Below are 19,871 nucleotides of genomic sequence, written 5' to 3' on the forward strand. Positions count from 1 at the left end.
CCACTTGGTCGTGGGTTCGATCCCCACAGACGGTGATTGAAACTGTAGGTTTAACAAAGTTGTATTTTCTTGATCTCGTAAGTGGTTAAAAATTTGATTTATATTAATTTTGTCATATTTGTATATTTGTTGTATCCATAAGTGGTTAAAATTTTAATTTATATACACATAAACCCGTTGGTAAGTAGTTGAAAATTTAATTTTCATCTCATTTTAGATGCTACTTTGGGTAGCGTTTCAAAGTAAACTATTATTTAAAACTTTCATTGTTTTACCAAATAGAAGTTATAGCCTGGTTTCAACTTAAAATATGTCATAATCTCTAAAATAAATTCTTCCAAACAAGATATATATTGATTTATATCCAATATCCTCCCCTCAACTATACATGCATATTATTGAGTTGGCCTTCTTAGCTCAGTGGTAGATCGCGTGGCTTTTAACCACGTGGTCGTGGGTTCGATCCCCACAGACGGTGATTGAAATTTTAGGTTAAAAAATGTTGTATTTTCTTGATCTCGTAAGTGGTTAAAAATTTGATTTATATTAATTTTGTCATATTTGTATATTTGTTGAATCCATAAGTGGTTAAAATTTTCATTTATATACACATAAACCCGCTCGTAAGTAGTTGAAAATTTAATTTTCATCTCATTCTAGATGCTACTTTGGGTAGCGTTTCAAAGTAAACTATTATTTAAAACTTTCATTGTTTTACCAAATAGAAGTTATAGCCTGGTTTCAACTTAAAATATGTCATAATCTCTAAAACAAATTCTTCCAAACAAGATAAATATTGGTTTATATCCAATATCCTCTCCCACATTATACATGTATATAATTGAGTTGGTCTTCTTAACAAAGTGGTAGAGCGCGTGGCTTTTAACCACGTGGTTGTGGGTTTGATCCCCACAGACGGTGAATGAAATTGTAACATTATCAAAGTTGTATTTTCTTCGTCTCGTAAGTGGTTAAAAATTTGATTCATACTAATTTTGTCATATTTGTATATTTGTTGAATCCATAAGTGGTTAAAATTTTCATATATATATACCCATAAACCCTCTCGTAAGTAGTTGAAAATTCAATTTTCATCTCATTTTAAATGCTACTTTGGTTAGCGTTTCAAAGTAAACTATTATTTAAAACATTCTTTGTTTTACCAAATAGAAGTTATAGCTTGGTTTCAACTTAAAATATGTCATAATCTCTAAAATAAATTCTTCCAAACAAGATATATATTGGTTTATATCCAATATCCACTCCTCAACTATAAATGCATATTATTGAGTTGGCCTTCTTAGCTTAGTGGTAGAGCGCGTGGCTTTTACCCACGTGGTTGTGGGTTTGATCCCCACGGACGGTGAATGAAATTGTAACATTCTCAAAGTTGTATTTTCTTCGTCTCGTAAGTGGTTAAAATTTTGATTTATATTAATTTTGTCATACTTGTATATTTGTTGAATCCATAAGTGGTTAAAATTTTCATTTATAAACCCATAAACCCTCTCGTAAGTAGTTGAAAATTCAATTTTCATCTCATTTTAAATGCTACTTTGGGTAGCGTTTCAAAGTAAACTATTACTTGAAACTTTTTGTGTTTTACCAAATAGAAGTTATAGCTTGGTTTCAACTTAAAATATGTCATAATCTCTAAAATAAATTCTTCCAAACAAGATATATATTGGTTTATATCCAATATCCTCTCCTCAACTATACATGCATATTATTGAGTTCGCTTTCTTAGCTCAGATGTAGAGCTTGTGGTTTTTAACCACGTGGTCGTGGGTTCGATCCCCAAAGACGGTGATTGAAATTGTAGGTTTAACAAAGTTGTATTTTCTTGATCTCGTAAGTGGTTAAAAATTTGATTTATATTAATTTTGTCATATTTGTATATTTGTTGAATCCATAAGTGGTTAAAATTTTCATTTATATACACATAAACTTGCTCGTAAGTTGTTGAAAATTTAATTATCATCTCATTTTAGATGCTACTTTGGGTAGCGTTTCAAAGTAAAATATTATTTAAAACTTTCATTGTTTTACAAAATAGAAGTTATAGCCTGGTTTCAACTTAAAATATGTCATAATCTCTAAAACAAATTCTTCCAAACAAGATAAATATTGGTTTATATCCAATATCCTCACCCACATTATACATGTATTTAATTGAGTTGGCCTTCTTAACAAAGTGGTAGAGTGCGTGGCTTTTAACCACGTGGTTGTGGGTTTGATCCCTACAGACGGTGAATGAAATTGTAACATTATCAAAGTTGTATTTTCTTCGTCTCGTAAGTGGTTAAAAATTTGATTCATACTAATTTTGTCATATTTGTATATTTGTTGAATCCATAAGTGGTTAAAATTTTCATTCATATACCCATAAATCCTCTCGTAAGTAGATGAAAATTCAATTTTCATCTCATTTTAAATGCTACTTTGGGTAGCGTTTCAAAGTAAACTATTATTTAAAACTTTCTTTGTTTTTCCAAGTAGAAGTTATAGCTTGGTTTCAACTTAAAATATGTCATAATCTCTAAAATAAATTCTTCTAAACAAGATATATATTGGTTTATATCCAATATCCTCTCCTCAATTATACATGCATATTATTGAGTTGGCCTTCTTAGCTTAGTGGTAGAGCGCGTGGCTTTTAAACACGTGGTTGTGGGTCTGATCCCCACGGACGGTGAATGAAATTGTAACATTATCAAAGTTGTATTTTCTTCGTCTCGTAAGTGGTTAAAAATTTGATTCATACTAATTTTGTCATATTTGTATATTTGTTGAATCCATAAGTGGTTAAAATTTTTATTTATATACCCATAAACCCTCTCGTAAGTAGTTGAAAATTGAATTTTCATCTCATTTTAAATGCTACTTAGGGTAGCATTTCAAAATTAACTAGTATTTTAAACTTTCTTTGTTTTACCAAATAGAAGTTATAGCTTGGATTCAACTTAAAATATGTCATAATCTCTAAAATAAATTCTTCCAAACAAGATAATATTGGTTTATATCCAATATCTCTCCTCAACTATACATGCATATTATTGAGTAGGCCTTCTTAGCTCAGGGGTAGAGCACGTGGCTTTTAACCACGTGGTCGTGGGTTTGATCCCCACAGACGGTTATTGAAATTGTAGGCTTAACAAAGTTGTATTTTCTTGATCTCGTAAGTGGTTAAAAATTTGATTTATATTAATTTTGTCATATTTGTATATTTGTTGAATTCATAGGAGTGATCTTGGTTACAATACCAAAGAGTTCTACATTAATTGAACTCCTTGGGAACCAAGGACTGTGTAATAATAACAACGGCTAGGTAAATTCCCAATAGCGATTCCCATTACACGCGCAGAGTAAAAACGGAAGTAATTCGAGATGCATAACTATACCAAAACTGCGTCGTTTTCATTGGGCGGGAAACAATGATTGGCAAAACTTCTTGCTTTATTATAGAGTTAGATTTCTTGAATCCATAAGTGGCTAAAATTTCCATTTATATACACATAAACCCGCTCGTAAGTAGTTGAAAATTTAATTTTCATCTCATTTTAAATGCTACTTTGGGTAGCGTTTCAAAGTAAACTATTATTTAAAACTTTCATTGTTTTACCAAATAGAAGTTATAGCATTGTTTAAACTTAAAATATGTCATAACCCCTAAAATAAATTCTTCCAAACAAGATAAATATTGGTTTATATCCAATATCCTCTCCCACATTATAAATGTATATAATTGAGTTGGCCTTCTTAGCTCAGTGGTAGAGCGCGTGGCTTTTAACCACGTGGATGTTGATTTGATCCCCACAGACGGTGAATGAAATTGTAACATTATCAAATTTGTATTTTCTTCGTCTCGTAAGTGGTTAAAAATTTGATTCATACTAATTTTGTCATATTTCTATATTTGTTGAATCCATAAGTGGTTAAAATTTTTATTTATATACCCATAAAACCTCTCGTAAGTAGTTGAAAATTCAATTTTCATCTCATTTTAAATGCTACTTAGGGTAGCGTTTCAAAATTAACTAGTATTTTAAACTTTCTTTGTTTTACCAAATAGATGTTATAGCTTGGATTCAACTTAAAATATGTCATAATCTCTAAAATAAATTCTACCAAACAAGATAATACTGGATTATATCCAACATCCTCTCATAAACTATATATGCATATTATTAAGTAGGCCTTCTTAGCTCTGTGGTAGAGTTGTGGCTTTTAACCACGTGGTTGTGGGTTCGATCCCTACAGACGGTGATTGAAATTGTATGTTTAACAAAGTTGTATTTTCTTGATCTCGTAAGTGGTTAAAAATTTGATTTATATTAATTTTTTCATATTTGTATATTTCTTCAATCCATAAGTGGCTAAAATTTTCATTTATATACACATAAACCCGCTCGTAAGTAGTTGAAAATTTAATTTTCATCTCATTTTAAATGCTACTTTGGGTAACGTTTCAAAGTAAACTATTATTTAAAACTTTCATTGTTTTACAAAATAGAAGTTATAGCATGGTTTCAACTTAAAATATGTCAAAACCCCTAAAATAAATTCTTCCAAACAAGATAAATATTGGTTTATATCCAATATCCTCTCCCACATTATACATGTATATAATCGAGTTGGCCTTCTTAGCTTAGTGGTAGAGCGCGTGGCTTTTAACCACGTGGTTGTTGGTTTGATCCCCACAGACAGTGAATGAAATTGTAACATTATCAAAGTTGTATTTTCTTCGTCTCGTAAGTGGTTAAAAATTTGATTCATACTAATTTTGTCATATTTGTATATTTGTTGAATCCATAAGTGGTTAAAATTTTTATTCATATACCCTTAAACCCTCTCGTAAGTAGTTGAAAATTGAATTTTTATCTAATTTTAAATGCTACTTAGGGTAGCGTTTCAAAATTAACTAGTATTTTAAACTTTCTTTGTTTTACCAAATAGAAGTTATAGCTTGGATTCAACTTAAAATATGTCATAATCTCTAAAATAAATTCTACCAAACAAGATAATATTGGTTTATATCCAATATCCTCTCCTCAACTATAATGCATATTATTGAGTTGGCCTTCTTAACTTGGTGATAGAGCGCGCGGCTTTTAACCATGTAGTCGTGGGTTCGATCCCCACAGACGGTGATTGAAATTGTAGGTTTAACAAAGTTGTATTTTCTCGATCTCGTAAGTGGTTAAAAATTTGATTTATATTAATTTTGTCATATTTGTAGATTTGTTGAATCCATAAGTGGTTAAAATTTTCATTTATATACACATAAACCTGCTCGTAAGTAGTTGAAAATTTAATTTTCATCTCATTTTAGATGCAACTTTGGGTAGCGTTTCAAAGTAAACTATTATTTAAAACTTTCATTGTTTTACCAAATAGAAGTTATAGCCTGGTTTCAACTTAAAATATGTCATAATCTCTAAAATAAATTCGTCCAAACAAGATAAATATTGGTTTATATCCAATATCCTCTCCCACATTATACATGTATATAAATGAGTTGGCCTTCTTAGCTCAGTGGTAGAGCACGTGGCTTTTAACCACGTGGTTGTGGGTTTGATCCCCATAGACAGTGAGTGAAATTGTAACATTATTAAAGTTGTATTTTCTTCGTCTCGTAAGTGGTTAAAAATTTGATTCATACTAATTTTGTCATATTTGTATATTTGTTGAATCCATAAGTGGTTAAAATTTTTATTCATATACCCATAAACCCTCTCGTAAGTAGTTGAAAATTGAATTTTCATCTCATTTTAAATGCTACTTAGGGTAGCGTTTCAAAATTAACTAGTATTTTAAACTTTCTTTGTTTTACCAAATAGAAGTTATAGCTTGGATTCAACTTAAAATATGTCATAATCTCTAAAATAAATTCTACCAAACAAGATAATATTGGTTTATATCCAATATCCTCTCCCACATTATAAATGTATATAATTGAGTTGGCCTTCTTAGCTCAGTGGTAGAGCGCGTGGCTTTTAACCACGTGGTTGTTGATTTGATCCCCACAGACGGTGAATGAAATTGTAACATTATCAAATTTGTATTTTCTTCGTCTCGTAAGTGGTTAAAAATTTGATTCATACTAATTTTGTCATATTTCTATATTTGTTGAATCCATAAGTGGTTAAAATTTTTATTTATATACCCATAAACCCTCTCGTAAGTAGTTGAAAATTCAATTGTCATCTCATTTTAAATTCTACTTAGGGTAGCGTTTCAAAATTAACTAGTATTTTAAACTTTCTTTGTTTTACCAAATAGATGTTATAGCTTGGATTCAACTTAAAATATGTCATAATCTCTAAAATAAATTCTACCAAACAAGATAATATTGGATTATATCCAATATCCTCTCCTAAACTATATATGCATATTATTGAGTAGGCCTTCTTAGCTCTGTGGTAGAGCGCGTGGCTTTTAACCACGTGGTTGTGGGTTCGATCCCCACAGACGGTGATTGAAATTGTATGTTTAACAAAGTTGTATTTTCTTGATCTCGTAAGTGGTTAAAAATTTGATTTATATTAATTTTTTCATATTTGTATATTTCTTCAATCCATAAGTGGCTAAAATTTTCATTTATATACACATAAACCCGCTCGTAAGTAGTTGAAAATTTAATTTTCATCTCATTTTAAATGCTACTTTGGGTAACGTTTCAAAGTAAACTATTATTTAAAACTTTCATTGTTTTACAAAATAGAAGTTATAGCATGGTTTCAACTTAAAATATGTCAAAACCCCTAAAATAAATTCTTCCAAACAAGATAAATATTGGTTTGTATCCAATATCCTCTCCCACATTATACATGTATATAATCGAGTTGGCCTTCTTAGCTTAGTGGTAGAGCGCGTGGCTTTTAACCACGTGGTTGTTGGTTTGATCCCCACAGACGGTGAATGAAATTGTAACATTATCAAAGTTGTATTTTCTTCGTCTCGTAAGTGGTTAAAAATTTGATTCATACTAATTTTGTCATATTTGTATATTTGTTGAATCCATAAGTGGTTAAAATTTTTATTCATATACCCTTAAACCCTCTCGTAAGTAGTTGAAAATTGAATTTTCATTTAATTTTAAATGCTACTTAGGGTAGCGTTTCAAAATTAACTAGTATTTTAAACTTTCTTTGTTTTACCAAATAGAAGTTATAGCTTGGATTCAACTTAAAATATGTCATAATCTCTAAAATAAATTCTACCAAACAAGATAATATTGGTTTATATCCAATATCCTCTCCTCAACTATACATGCATATTATTGTGTTGGCCTTCTTAACTAGGTGATAGAGCGCGCGGCTTTTAACCATGTGGTCGTGGGTTCGATCCCCACAGACGGTGATTGAAATTGTAGGATTAACAAAGTTGTATTTTCTCGATCTCGTAAGTGGTTAAAAATTTGATTTATATTAATTTTGTCATATTTGTAGATTTGTTGAATCCATAAGTGGTTAAAATTTTCATTTATATACACATAAACCTGCTCGTAAGTAGTTGAAAATTTAATTTTCATCTCATTTTAGATGCAACTTTGGGTAGCGTTTCAAAGTAAACTATTATTTAAAACTTTCATTGTTTTACCAAATAGAAGTTATAGCCTGGTTTCAACTTAAAATATGTCATAATCTCTAAAATAAATTCGTCCAAACAAGATAAATATTGGTTTATATCCAATATCCTCTCCCACATTATACATGTATATAATTGAGTTGGCCTTCTTAGCTCAGTGGTAGAGCGCGTGGCTTTTAACCACGTGGTTGTGGGTTTGATCCCCATAGACAGTGAATGAAATTGTAACATTATTAAAGTTGTATTTTCTTCGTCTCGTAAGTGGTTAAAAATTTGATTCATACTAATTTTGTCATATTTGTATATTTGTTGAATCCATAAGTGGTTAAAATTTTTATTCATATACCCATAAACCCTCTCGTAAGTAGTTGAAAATTGAATTTTCATCTCATTTTAAATGCTACTTAGGGTAGCGTTTCAAAATTAACTAGTATTTTAAACTTTCTTTGTTTTACCAAATAGAAGTTATAGCTTGGATTCAACTTAAAATATGTCATAATCTCTAAAATAAATTCTACCAAACAAGATAATATTGGTTTATATCCAATATCCTCTCCCACATTATAAATGTATATAATTGAGTTGGCATTCTTAGCTCAGTGGTAGAGCGCGTGGCTTTTAACCACGTGGTTGTTGATTTGATCCCCACAGACGGTGAATGAAATTGTAACACTATCAAATTTGTATTTTCTTCGTCTCGTAAGTGGTTAAAAATTTGATTCATACTAATTTTGTCATATTTCTATATTTGTTGAATCCATAAGTGGTTAAAATTTTTATTTATATACCCATAAACCCTCTCGTAAGTAGTTGAAAATTCAATTGTCATCTCATTTTAAATTCTACTTAGGGTAGCGTTTCAAAATTAACTAGTATTTTAAACTTTCTTTGTTTTACCAAATAGATGTTATAGCTTGGATTCAACTTAAAATATGTCATAATCTCTAAAATAAATTCTACCAAACAAGATAATATTGGATTATATCCAATATCCTCTCCTAAACTATATATGCATATTATTGAGTAGGCCTTCTTAGCTCTGTGGTAGAGCGCGTGGCTTTTAACCACGTGGTTGTGGGTTCGATCCCCACAGACGGTGATTGAAATTGTATGTTTAACAAAGTTGTATTTTCTTGATCTCGTAAGTGGTTAAAAATTTGATTTATATTAATTTTTTCATATTTGTATATTTCTTCAATCCATAAGTGGCTAAAATTTTCATTTATATACACATAAACCCGCTCGTAAGTAGTTGAAAATTTAATTTTCATCTCATTTTAAATGCTACTTTGGGTAGCGTTTCAAAGTAAACTATTATTTAAAACTTTCATTGTTTTACCAAATAGAAGTTATAGCCTGGTTTCAACTTAAAATATGTCATAATCTCTAAAATAAATTTGTCCAAACAAGATAAATATTGGTTTATATCCAATATCCTCTCCCACATTATACATGTATATAATTGAGTTGGCCTTCTTAGCTCAGTGGTAGAGCGCGTGGCTTTTAACCACGTGGTTGTGGGTTTGATCCCCATAGACGGTGAATGAAATTGTAACATTATTAAAGTTGTATTTTCTTCGTCTCGTAAGTTGTTAAAAATTTGATTCATACTAATTTTGTCATATTTGTATATTTGTTGAATCCATAAGTGGTTAAAATTTTTATTCATATACCCACAAACCCTCTCGTAAGTAGTTGAAAATTGAATTTTCATCTCATTTTAAATGCTACTTAGGGTAGCGTTTCAAAATTAACTAGTATTTTAAACTTTCTTTGTTTTACCAAATAGAAGTTATAGCTTGGATTCAACTTAAAATATGTCACAATCTCTAAAATAAATTCTACCAAACAAGATAATATTGGTTTATATCCAATATCCTCTCCTCAACTATACATGCATATTATTGAGTAGGCCTTCTTAGCTCAGTGGTAGAGTGCGTGGCTTTTAACCACGTGGTTGTGGGTTCGATCCCCACAGACGGTGATTGAAATTGTATGTTTAACAAAGTTGTATTTTCTTGATCTCGTAAGTGGTTAAAAATTTGATTCATACTAATTTTGTCATATTTGTATATTTGTTGAATCCATAAGTGGTTAAAATTTTTATTCATATACCCATAAACCCTCTCGTAAGTTGTTGAAAATTGAATTTTCATCTCATTTTAAATGCTACTTAGGGTAGCGTTTCAAAATTAACTAGTATTTTAAACTTTCTTTGTTTTACCAAATAGAAGCTATAGATTGGATTCAACTTAAAATATGTCGTAATCTCTAAAATAAATTCTACCAAACAAGATAATATTGGTTTATATCCAATATCCTCTCCCCAACTATACGTGCATATTATTGAGTAGGCTTTCTTAGCTCAGTGGTAGAGCGCGTGGCTTTTAACCACGTGGTTGTGGGTTCAATCCCCACAGACGGTGATTGAAATTGTATGTTTAACAAAGTTGTATTTTCTTGATCTCGTAAGTGGTTAAAAATTTGATTCATACTAATTTTGTCATATTTGTATATTTGTTGAATCCATAAGTGGTTAAAATTTTTATTCATATACCCATAAACCCTCTCGTAAGTTGCTGAAAATTGAATTTTCATCTCATTTTAAATGCTACTTAGGGTAGCGTTTCAAAATTAACTAGTATTTTAAACTTTCTTTGTTTTACCAAATAGAAGCTATAGCTTGGATTCAACTTAAAATATGTCGTAATCTCTAAAATAAATTCTACCAAACAAGATAATATTGGTTTATATCCAATATCCTCTCCTCAACTATACATGCATATTATTGAGTTGGTCTTCTTAACTTGGTGGTAGAGCGCGTGGCTTTTAACCATGTGGTCGTGGGTTCGATCCCCACAGACGGTGATTGAAATTGTAGGTTTAACAAAGTTGTATTTTCTCGATCTCGTAAGTGGTTAAAAATTTGATTTATATTAATTTTGTCATTTTTGTAGATTTGTTGAATCCATAAGTGGTTAAAATTTTCATTTATATACACATAAACCTGCTCGTAAGTAGTTGAAAATTTAATTTTCATCTCATTTTAGATGCAACTTTGGGTAGCGTTTCAAAGTAAACTATTATTTAAAACTTTCATTGTTTTACCAAATAGAAGTTATAGCCTGGTTTCAACTTAAAATATGTCATAATCTCTAAAATAAATTCGTCCAAACAAGATAAATATTGGTTTATATCCAATATCCTCTCCCACATTATACATGTATATAATTGAGTTGGCCTTCTTAGCTCAGTGGTAGAGCGCGTGGCTTTTAACCACGTGGTTGTGGGTTTGATCCCCATAGACGGTGAATGAAATTGTAACATTATTAAAGTTGTATTTTCTTCGTCTCGTAAGTGGTTAAAAATTTGATTCATACTAATTTTGTCATATTTGTATATTTGTTGAATCCATAAGTGGTTAAAATTTTTATTCATATACCCATAAACCCTCTCGTAAGTAGTTGAAAATTGAATTTTCATCTCATTTTAAATGCTACTTAGGGTAGCGTTTCAAAATTAACTAGTATTTTAAACTTTCTTTGTTTTACCAAATAGAAGTTATAGCTTGGATTCAACTTAAAATATGTCATAATCTCTAAAATAAATTCTACCAAACAAGATAATATTGGTTTATATCCAATATCCTCTCCTCAACTATACATGCATATTATTGAGTAGGCCTTCTTAGCTCAGTGGTAGAGCGCGTGGCTTTTAACCACGTGGTTGTGGGTTCGATTCCCACAGACGGTGGTTGAAATTGTAACATTATTAAAGTTGTATTTTCTTCGTCTCGTAAGTGGTTAAAAATTTGATTCATACTAATTTTGTCATATTTGTATATTTGTTGAATCCATACGTGGTTAAAATTTTTATTCATATACCCATAAACCCTCTCGTAAGTTGTTGAAATTTGAATTTTCATCTCATTTTAAATGCTACTTAGGGTAGCGTTTCAAAATTAACTAGTATTTTAAACTTTCTTTGTTTTACCAAATAGAAGCTATAGCTTGGATTCAACTTAAAATATGTCGTAATCCTAAAATAAATTCTACCAAACAAGATAATATTGGTTTATATCCAATATCCTCTCCTCAACTATACATGCATATTATTGAGTAGGCCTTCTTAGCTCAGTGGTAGAGCGCGTGGCTTTTAACCACGTGGTTGTGGGTTCGATTCCCACAGACGGTGGTTGAAATTGTAACATTATTAAAGTTGTATTTTCTTCGTCTCGTAAGTGGTTAAAAATTTGATTCATACTAATTTTGTCATATTTGTATATTTGTTGAATCCATACGTGGTTAAAATTTTTATTCATATACCCATAAACCCTCTCGTAAGTTGTTGAAATTTGAATTTTCATCTCATTTTAAATGCTACTTAGGGTAGCGTTTCAAAATTAACTAGTATTTTAAACTTTCTTTGTTTTACCAAATAGAAGCTATAGCTTGGATTCAACTTAAAATATGTCGTAATCCTAAAATAAATTCTACCAAACAAGATAATATTGGTTTATATCCAATATCCTCTCCTCAACTATACATGCATATTATTGAGTAGGCTTTCTTAGCTCAGTGGTAGAGCGCGTGGCTTTTAACCACGTGGTCGTGGGTTCGATCCCCACAGACGGTGATTGAAATTGTCGGTTTAATAAAGTTGTATTTTCTTGATCTCGTAAGTGGTTAAAAATTTGACTTATATTAATTTTTTCATATTTGTATATTTGTTGAATCCATAAGTGGCTAAAATTTTCATTTATATACACATAAACCCGCTCGTAAGTAGTTGAAAATTTAATTTTCATCTCATTTTAAATGCTACTTTGGGTAGCGTTTCAAAGTAAACTATTATTTAAAACTTTCATTGTTTTACCAAATAGAAGTTATAGCATGGTTTCAACTTAAAATATGTCATAACCCCTAAAATAAATTCTTCCAAACAAGATAAATATTGGTTTATATCCAATATCCTCTCCCACATTATACATGTATATAATTGAGTTGGCCTTCTTAGCTCAGTGGTAGAGCGCGTAGCTTTTAACCACGTGGTTGTTGGTTTGATCCCCACAGACGGTGAATGAAATTGTAACATTATCAAAGTTGTATTTTCTTCGTCTCGTAAGTGGTTAAAAATTTGATTCATACTAATTTTGTCATATTTCTATATTTGTTGAATCCATAAGTGGTTAAATTTTTTTTTTTGTTGTATTGCAGGTTAGTTGGCCTTAGCCTCCTTGAGTTCGGTGAACTCGTGAAGAACAAAAGCAGAGGAAAGGAGTAGAGATATATGTGAGATGAATGTTGTATTCTCATTAGCCACTCTCTTTAGTTACAAGAGTACAGAATATAAAGGACTCAATGTAATAAATACAATAAATGTATATAACTGTTACATCTGTTACATTCCGTTACAAATATAAATGTCCATAAATAGTGGTTTTATAACACTCCCCCTTGGACATTATTTTGCCATAATCATGTCTCGTTAAAAACTTGCTAGGAAAACCCTGTGGGAAAAACCTAGACAAGAAAAGAGTACAATAAAATATATATTCATGCCTCATTAAAAACTTCACTAGGAAAACCACGTGGGAAAAACCTAGTTGAAGAAAAGAGTACATGATATATGTAAAAACATATATTGTATTTGGTCGCCTCATTAAAAACCTTAACTTAAGAAAACCCTGTGGGAAAAACTTAGTTAAGGGAAAAAGAGTACAACCATAAGCCTTCAGGGCGCAAACTGCATAATCTTCAGGATTCGAGGGTTTGTCCATTTAAGCACTTATTTTGCAATATTTTCCCATTTACATCATTAATATCATACTCATGCCTCATTAAAAACCACACTAGAAAACCCAATGGGAGAAAACTAGTGAGGAAAAGAGTACATGATATTTATGCATTTATGTGTTGCAAATAATGCGCAACCATTAGTCTTTTATGACTTAATCTTCAAGATTTTACGTTCAATCTTCCGGATTGATTCGAGTAAATGTAATCTTCAGGATTTTACGTTCAATCTTCCGGATTGATTCGAGTAAATGTACTTCCCGTCTCCCCCTGAAGATAACAATCTTCAAGTTCTACATATATTTCAAAATTTGAAGGGATGGATTGGACAAATCTTCTGGATTGTCACTAGAGTAGTGTACAATAATCTTATGGCTCTTCTAGAGCTCATATAACATTTGTGCAACACAAGTGTTATTGTCCTCATTTTGAACATTTAGAGAAATTCATTGTATAACCCGTTTGGACTTGGCATTGCGGGGATCAAACAAAACAGCCAGTACCCAAGTAGCCTATTAAAACCGTATCATGGTTTCTTACATAAGTGTCATGTCTTTGTATCTCGAAGATACCGGAGGATATGTTAATCATTATTCAAGTACTTCATTTGTAGGGGGAGCACTAGATTTTGCTAGCAATTTCATCGCAAATATGTTGCGATTATAGAACTTCTGGTTCTATAATGGTGCTCCAACGATAATGAAGTAAGGGACTTCGAGTCCAAAAAGGTTCCTTATCTGCTTCAAGATATTATTAGGCAACCTTTAGTTTGATAAAACATGACACTTATATGCATATAGACATGTACAAAAAACATTTTTAGATGTAGGCTGACTGGTGTATAAAAAAAACTTCAAAGAAAAACTCGATCTTCAAGTCGAGATAATACTTATAGCTTTTACAAGCTTTTTATTTCAAAAGTCTCAGTCTTTAAACATGAACTGACATTATCAAGCTCTTTATATATTGATGTTTACACCATCAATCTTGACTGAGATAATAAATAATAAATAAGTTCATTATCAACCCTTTATTGAGCACACAATGGTACATATTATTCCTTCAATGAGGATATTAACTCCATTCGCAACCCTTTAAAGAGTAAATAATGACACATAATAATACTTAAATAAATCCTCATTTCGAGAATTATGAATCCATCAGGGATTTCTCAAGATAAATTTAACTGCATATCTAAATTTATTATTCTGCCAATTGTATTATGTAGCGGAACTTAATGACATTTACCATGGGAGAGTATATTTGATTAAAATCAATTAAGGATCTCTGCGTGGACCCATAGGCTACAAACTCGCTTTATCACCTCATTATTCTTATTTCTCTTTCATGCACACACCCATTTGTAACCTTCAGGGTTAACGCTCAAATGGTGTATTGTTATAAAGATAATTTATTCATTTTAGCGAGTCGAGCTATGCCTTAATTGCTCCTTTATATATTAAATAGTCATGGCACTTTTGGTGCCTAATTTTGGATCCAGATTATCATATAACGAGCAATTTGTAATGGCAATTGTGTTGTCGACAACTATAACATTTTTGTAAAACTCCCATATTTGTAAAAGTAATGGCAATTTCTAAAACAACCAGATTCTAAACATTTCCCAAAAATATTTTGATCTGGTCGTTCCGCATCCCTAGTATTACGTTTGTTTGGTGCACTTATAAGTCTTACCAGGGTTTTTCGTCATCTGGACGAACGTCTGCAGGACATAATTGTTCAAACTATTTCAAGAGTGACAATATTTCTTTACTAGATCTAGTATTATGATCCATATATCTTTCACCGATAGATCTCCTACACTTCTAGTGTCAAGGAGTATCGATAGATATGTTTGGTCCAAGGATATAGGACCTAGTCACTTCGTTTATGATCATTATGATCAATAGATGTATTTGGCAGATTATTTGCTAAAATCGCAAATAGATTATCTTTTGAACTTCTAGTTCAATCAAACTAGTACATGGATTTAAATAATGAAGATGTTTTTATTCTTATGAAATTTCTTGGCATTCCAAAAAGCTACGGAGTAGTATATTATCTCCCCCTAATGCCGAGAAACAATCTTCATTATGAATGCAGTCAACGTACCCAATTATATGCATTGATCCCCTATCATGGGCTTTCGGTATTTAACCAATATACGGGGGTTTCTTCGATAGCCCTTTTAGAGGTACGTTGTGGTGGTGATATAAAATAGACTACGCAAATAAAATAACGCAAATAGGGAAATGTTACTTCTGAAACCACGTACTAGGTAAAAAAGGGGGTATAGCAATCCTTGAGGGATTGATTTGTGATATGCATTGAGTTAGACTTGGGTAAAAAGAACTTGACTCATAGTAACGTCATAGCAATCCTTCGGGGATTGATGGGATAGGTGGACCAATTTTGGTCATGAATTTATCGTCAAGGTTCATCCTAAAGGGTGACTTAGAGAATTAAAAACCTTAATCTACCTTCTGGGCAAATAAATATACAAAACAATGAGGGCTATAAATTTAAATATCATATGCCCAAATCTCATGTCAAAGAGTTTCTATAGCAGAAACTAGCATTGTAAACATGTCATAGCCTTTAATTGTTATCACATGCAAGTTAAGGTTTAGCAACGACAGGTGCAACCTAACCATATTAAGAATTCATGCTATTTTGCCACTTATAAGTTGGGTGATGAATCTCAATAGATATGGCCTATAGCAAATCATAAATTGCCAACAAGAGAAATAACAAAATCTCTTATATGAACATAATCAAGAGATTATATGCTAAAATATGTCAATTAAAGAGAAGCATGCAATAGCATGTGATATAATTGTCCCTTATGTCTTGGACATCAAAAACTCAATTTAGTCATGCACATCATATTTGGTACACACAAGGCATCACATGACAAGAGATATTCTTATTAATTCATAAATTAGAAAAATGAGAGAAGTACCGTTCGCCGAAGAATAATGAGCACATGTTCGCTGTCGGGCCCATTCCACTACTGGAAATTATTGAATTTCCGATAGTGTTCATTCCTATTTCGGGGAGTCAAAACATCACTTTTCCAAGCAAGCTCTCATTTTATCTCATAGTTTCATACAAGCATGAAAATATCACAAAATAGCAAGATATACAAGCTGAAAAAGGCATAAATTTTCAGAATTTTGACCTGGATTGCTGAATTTTCTGGGAACAAATGGTAACACATTTTGGTACAAAATCTTTCAGATATGTAGTTCATCAAGTCTAGAACGTACACAAAAATTTTCATGGCAATCCAAGGTGTAGAAGTATTTTTTCTAAAAATTTTCCCAACATTGCTCCAGGCAGAAAAATAATTGACAGCACAGTGCCAAAACTTTAAGTTTTCTGGAATCACCAAAGCATATTTTTAACAAAATCTTTTTACAGACATCAAATACCACGAGTCTAGGTTCTCCAGAAAAAATTCCATGCCAAAAGGAGTTCAAGAAGTATTTTTCACGAATTTAATTTTCAAACTGCGCCGGTCAGAATTTTCAGGCAGTGATTACTATGTGTAAAAAAAAATCACAATTTGTTTGCTTCAGGCAAACCAACATGATGTGAGTCAATTTTGACTTTTGGAGAGTATCATAGCATTAGAAATAGAAGTTGCAAACTTCATTCATAAGTCATTAGTCACTTTAAAGATTAATCCACATTCAGGGTCTTCCAGACCTTATTAAAAAAAACCCAATGACCAAACACTTAGCATAATTTTGTCATGTACTACTACTGGAGTACAATACGACCATTGACAATGAGACCCGCATACACCAAATATCCTTCAGGGATTCACTTAGGGTTTATAAATCCTTTTAGATCAAATATCTATAATCGAGGCCTTGAGGCAAGATAAAGATAACGGGTGACTGATAAAATTAGTGCTCTTGATTTACCTTCTGGGTAAAACTATATTAAAAAAAATTAGACACTATCATTTTGTTTAAATACTCCGATTTAAGATTTATTCTAATGCCCAAAACTCATGTGAAATAATTTCTATAGCAAATTAGCACCATCAATAAACTTTTAAAACAATACAGAGCCAATTTTACATTGGGGAAACTGCCCTAGTGCTAATATTTTTAATTTGTGCTATGACTTGTTGCCTTCTGGGCAGTGCTATGTTTAGAAATTTGGCTATAATCACTTGTTGATCAAAACGATCCTTCAGGGACGGTCATATAATAAGTGCTTTATTTCTAAGCAAAAATTACATGCATTTATGCAAATTTCGATTAAAATTTATGAAAAAATCTCATCATCAAATATGAGCTATAGCAAATAATTCTAATCAACATGAGACTTAGCTTCTAAACAACATTGGCAGTATTATTAAGCACAAAATATAGGAGTTGGCAAATTTAGATTAGACACAGTACTTGCACCTCTAATATTAGTAATAATCACTGGATTAGGGTCAATATTGGAGAGCAAAACCTTATATACGAAACTGCCAATTATCATCATCCCAAAAGGATCAATATTCTCAGTGCAAAAAAAAGCGACTGTAAAACGCCACCCTAGCTCGATTCGCAACCGCCACAGTCCAAGGCAGATTGCCGGACGCCAGTTGCGATTGAAGAATTATGGTGGAAGCAGTGGTGATGCGACGCAGATGGCACACAAAAGTCCAAGTGCGAGTGAATCATAAAAATGCAATTCTAACTCACAAAAACATGCTTTTGACCAACGTGGCGCGATTCACTACATTTACAATGAAAACAGCTAGCAGATCTACCATCACACACCATAAATTACATTATAATATATGCAGAGCATATGAAATCAAGTAGGGCAGTACTCAAATCAAGTAGAAACACTAGCAAATAGCTTTTCAGAATTTATACCCATAACCTTGGAATTTTCAGTAGGTTAAGAGTGTAAGATTTAACCAAGAGAAGAGTTACCAACCTCACAAATGGTTCCTTTGCCGCACAACCAAACCACCAGGCCAAGACGTAGCCACGACTGGCGAGACCACCAACAGATCGCGAAGACCCACCAGTTGGGGACCAGCGCCTTCTGGAGCAGAGTCTGAGGTCGGATTCTCCATACGCGAAGCCAAGCATCAAGGGATGACCGCCACCACCTGAGACTGATGAGGCCGTTACCGCTAAGGCTACAGACCGGTGTTCACCATCACCCCGCGAAACAAAATACATCAAAGTGACCGGCAATGGAGCAATAGATGGAGTGGGGGCCATTATCAACGATTCTGAGAGTATGGACCACCAACTCCTTCAGTCAACACTCCAGCAGGCACCTCGAAGTCGTTCTCAAAGGCGAAGAATGGTTCGCGATCAAAGTTGTCGCAAAAGGCCTGCGACATCAGATTGATGATGGCGATGATGTTGCTGGACATCAGAGAAAGCATCGGACGGCTCCAAGTCTCCATCGCCGGCCTGAAGGCGGCGGACCGCCGATGGACACAAGTTCACGCCTCGGCGGCGCAAATCGATCAGAATATTGCGCACCCGATCCAGCTCTTGTTCTAGCGAGTTGGGAGGCGGCTGACCCACCGCCATGAATGCCTCGACGAGACGAAGAAGATGGCTGGAGCCGATCGCCCGTTTGAGGCCCGCTGGCGCCGGAAATTGCGGAGACCGTCTCGGCCGAACCGAGATTTTTAAGGAAAAGGAGCGAGAGTTTTTTCTAGTAGAGCAAAGTGCCGATAACGTGTTGTATTGCAGGTTAGTTGGCCTTAGCCTCCTTGAGTTCGGTGAACTCGTGAAGAACAAAAGCAAAGGAAAGGAGTAGAGATATATGTGAGATGAATGTTGTATTCTCATTAGCCACTCTCTTTAGTTACAAGAGTACAGAATATAAAGGACTCAATGTAATAAATACAATAAATGTATATAACTGTTACATCTGTTACATTCCGTTACAAATATAAATGTCCATAAATAGTGGTTTTATAACATTTTTATATACCCATAAACCCTCTCGTAAGTAGTTGAAAATTCAATTTTCATCTCATTTTAAATGCTACTTAGGGTAGCGTTTCAAAATTAACTAGTATTTTAAACTTTCTGTGTTTTACCAAATAGAAGTTATAGCTTGGATTCAACTTAAAATATGTCATAATCTCTAAAATAAATTCTACCAAACAAGATAATATTGGATTATATCCAATATCCTCTCCTCAACTATATATGCATATTATTGAGTAGGCCTTCTTTGCTCAGTGGTAGAGCGCGTGGCTTTTAACCACGTGGTCGTGGGTTCGTTCCCCACAGACGGTGATTGAAATTGTAGGTTTAACGAAGTTGTATTTTCTTGATCTCGTAAGTGGTTAAAAATTTGATTTATATTAATTTTTTCATATTTGTATATTTGTTGAATCCATAAGTGGCTAAAATTTTCATTTATATACACATAAACCCGCTCGTAAGTTGGTGAAAATTTAATTTTCATCTCATTTTAAATGCTACTTTGGGTAGCATT

General features: G+C 32.4%; 8 non-coding genes across 8 annotated transcripts; all 8 read left to right on the plus strand.

Annotated features, from left to right (window-relative positions):
- The first annotated feature begins 406 nt into the window (after positions 1–406).
- Positions 407–478, plus strand: TRNAK-UUU. The gene has a single exon. It is a non-coding gene; the product is annotated as a tRNA-Lys (tRNA).
- A 5,927-nt stretch (positions 479–6,405) lies between these two features.
- On the plus strand, positions 6,406–6,477 carry TRNAK-UUU. The gene has a single exon. It is a non-coding gene; the product is annotated as a tRNA-Lys (tRNA).
- A 2,140-nt stretch (positions 6,478–8,617) lies between these two features.
- TRNAK-UUU lies at positions 8,618–8,689 on the plus strand. Its single transcript has one exon. It is a non-coding gene; the product is annotated as a tRNA-Lys (tRNA).
- Positions 8,690–9,502: 813 nt separating this feature from the next.
- On the plus strand, positions 9,503–9,574 carry TRNAK-UUU. Its single transcript has one exon. It is a non-coding gene; the product is annotated as a tRNA-Lys (tRNA).
- A 370-nt stretch (positions 9,575–9,944) lies between these two features.
- On the plus strand, positions 9,945–10,016 carry TRNAK-UUU. The gene has a single exon. It is a non-coding gene; the product is annotated as a tRNA-Lys (tRNA).
- Positions 10,017–11,271: 1,255 nt separating this feature from the next.
- TRNAK-UUU lies at positions 11,272–11,343 on the plus strand. Its single transcript has one exon. It is a non-coding gene; the product is annotated as a tRNA-Lys (tRNA).
- Positions 11,344–11,712: 369 nt separating this feature from the next.
- TRNAK-UUU lies at positions 11,713–11,784 on the plus strand. Its single transcript has one exon. It is a non-coding gene; the product is annotated as a tRNA-Lys (tRNA).
- A 369-nt stretch (positions 11,785–12,153) lies between these two features.
- TRNAK-UUU lies at positions 12,154–12,225 on the plus strand. The gene has a single exon. It is a non-coding gene; the product is annotated as a tRNA-Lys (tRNA).
- Positions 12,226–19,871: the final 7,646 nt, after the last annotated feature.

Source organism: Ipomoea nil, unplaced genomic scaffold (genome assembly GCF_001879475.1).
Source record: "Ipomoea nil cultivar Tokyo-kokei standard unplaced genomic scaffold, Asagao_1.1 scaffold3322, whole genome shotgun sequence".
Taxonomy (NCBI): Eukaryota; Viridiplantae; Streptophyta; class Magnoliopsida; order Solanales; family Convolvulaceae; genus Ipomoea; species Ipomoea nil.